This window comes from Chinchilla lanigera, unplaced genomic scaffold (assembly GCF_000276665.1).
Source record: "Chinchilla lanigera isolate Chin_1 unplaced genomic scaffold, ChiLan1.0 scaffold00007, whole genome shotgun sequence".
NCBI classification, from domain to species: Eukaryota; Metazoa; Chordata; class Mammalia; order Rodentia; family Chinchillidae; genus Chinchilla; species Chinchilla lanigera.
This window is the reverse complement of record NW_004955408.1, coordinates 33,336,701-33,339,073: the sequence shown is the minus strand read 5'-3', so window position 1 is coordinate 33,339,073 and position 2,373 is coordinate 33,336,701. Positions and strand designations below refer to the sequence as shown.

General features: G+C 40.3%; 1 pseudogene; it reads right to left on the bottom strand.

Moving 5' to 3' along the window:
• Positions 1 to 342: 342 nt before the first annotated feature.
• Positions 343 to 725, bottom strand: LOC102004786 (annotated as a pseudogene).
• Between the last annotated feature and the right edge of the window lie 1,648 nt (positions 726 to 2,373).

Sequence of the window (2,373 nt, the reverse complement as noted above, 5' to 3'; positions counted from 1 at the left end):
AAACTCATTCCTCTTGTTCTCAAATGAAGGTCTTGTTGACTACCTAATGTTGTTTCATTCGTATATATACTGTTCTTAATAGCTTCATTGAGATCTTATTCACATACTATCTAGTTCACCAATTTTATTTTATTTTATTTTTTCATATGTAAAGAAGGACTTGTTAAAAGTTCACTTTATTTTTTCGTGGAACCAAGCACTAGTGACCACTTACAGCCAGACTGTTTTTGTTTGTGCCTTCCAAATGTTAGCCCAGTTAGAATCACCTTATCAGTAATCACATAATGAACTAGGTGTCCCAGTGGTTGTATCCACAGTTAGACTGTTCAGGTGATCAGGAACTCAATTGATTGCTTTAGCTTTTAGTTCTTCTTTATATCTCCAAATATGAAAGAGCTGAGAGGCCCCTGCTGCCCCCACAAAGAAGTTAACAGCAAGCAGACTCCAATTTTTGGTATAATTACAAATGAGTACCTTGAGCAAATACATCCTGTAGCCATCAGGACAGTGGACTGAGCAGTGCTGAGCTTCTCTGCAGGTCTTGCCATGTCTGCCAAACCAGCACACACCAAGCCCCATTTCATACTTGGAGCCCAGAAAAATACTGTTCTAGGGCCTGGGTGGTTGTACAGCGGCCTCAGTTTCTCTGGCAGCATCAGTTCCACTCTGTCGAGGAGCCAGTGGTATAAGGCCCACAGGCCCTGGTCACCAGCGGCAGCTGACATCTTGGCCTCCTGGTGGTGGCGGCGGGGTGACAGCTTTGCGATGTCCTTGTCCCCGGCTGGCAGCAAAGGGCAGCTTTTTGTCACTGTGCCCGGCACTGTGCCTCACTAGTTCACCAATTTTAAATGTGTGATTCACTGGGTTTTAGTTTATTCATAGAGTTTGCAGTGATCATCATAGTCAGTTTTGGAATAGTTTCATCAACCCCTGGGAAGCCCTGTATTGGGTTAATAATATTCTTTAGTTATTGCGGGCTGATCAGGTCCGCAGTCTCCCAAATGATTGTATGACAGAGGCTAAATAAAAGAAGAAAAATGGAATGATTTCAGGGCTCCAGGAGGATCAAAGCCCTCTCATAGAATTTGAGATTTTCTCAGACCTAAGACCAAGATCTTCTTTGGGTGGCCTGTATTTATTTAGTTATCAGAAGAAAGGAGGGGAGTACTCAAGAAGGGGGGAACCACTCAAGGACTTCTCCAAGTAAGGTATTAAGCTAATCCACTCAGGAGTGAGATTCCTGAGGCTACAGTCTTTATCTAGTTGAGATGGGATCCAGGTGTCCTTGGCTGTGATCTTGTCTTATCCTTTAAGGCTTTCTGGCTTCATCTGCCATTACAGGCTTTCATAGGGATTAGTGACTCACAGAGGTTCATTTGCTATAAGTCCACTGCCCATCTCCAGACAAGGAACCTAGGTCTTGGGCAGACTCACAAGTAAACATGAAAAGCCCATTGGTTAATTGAAATCCTGCTCAGTAATTTCCTACCATAACTCTGTATTGTTCATAACTCTGTTATTGTTCATAACTCTGTATTGTTTGTATTGTTCTTTTGCTATTTTGTAAATGGTTGTTTGTTAATGTGTTTTCCTTCTTTTATTTTTTAAAATAAATTAAAAAAAAAAAAAAAGAAAGAAATCCTGCTCAGGGCTGCTTCATAGTGCTCTCCACCAGCCCTGTACCATTCCCTGAGTCTCCTAGCCCTAGGCAGTCATTAATCTATCATTTTTATAGATTTGTCTACTATGAACATTTGACATAAATGAAACCATACATTGTATGGTCTTTGGTTGCTTGTGTTTTGATATTGCATTCAAGGAATCTTTGCCTAACCAAATGTCAAAGAATGATTCACATGTTCTCTTCTAAGAATTTTATAGTTCCAGCTTTTACATTTAAGTTTGTGATACATTTTGAGTTGCTTTTTATGTATGGTGCGAAGAAAGTATCCACCTTTATCTACTGTTGTAGATATCTAGCTGTTAGCAACCATTTGTTAAAATAAGATTATTTTTCCATTTCCTTGACAACTTGTTTGAAAATCAGTTTACCATAGATGTAAGAGCTTATTTCTGGACTTTTAATTCTTTTCCTTTGATCTTTATGCCTAGACTTATAAAAATACCACTGTCTTCATTACTCTTGCCTTGTTAAGTTTTGAAACTGGGAAGTGTGAATTATCTAACTTCCTTCTTCTTTTTAAAGATTTTTACGTTATTAGGGTCCCTTAAGTATCCACATGAGTCTACTACTGCAGCTGTTTTCATCAAGCTAAACTCCCAGAGAAATTGTAACTTCTCTCTGGCTGCGGGCGGAGCGAACAAACCCTCAGCCCCACGCGCCCTGCGCAGCGAGAGCCAGTGTTCCAGGAG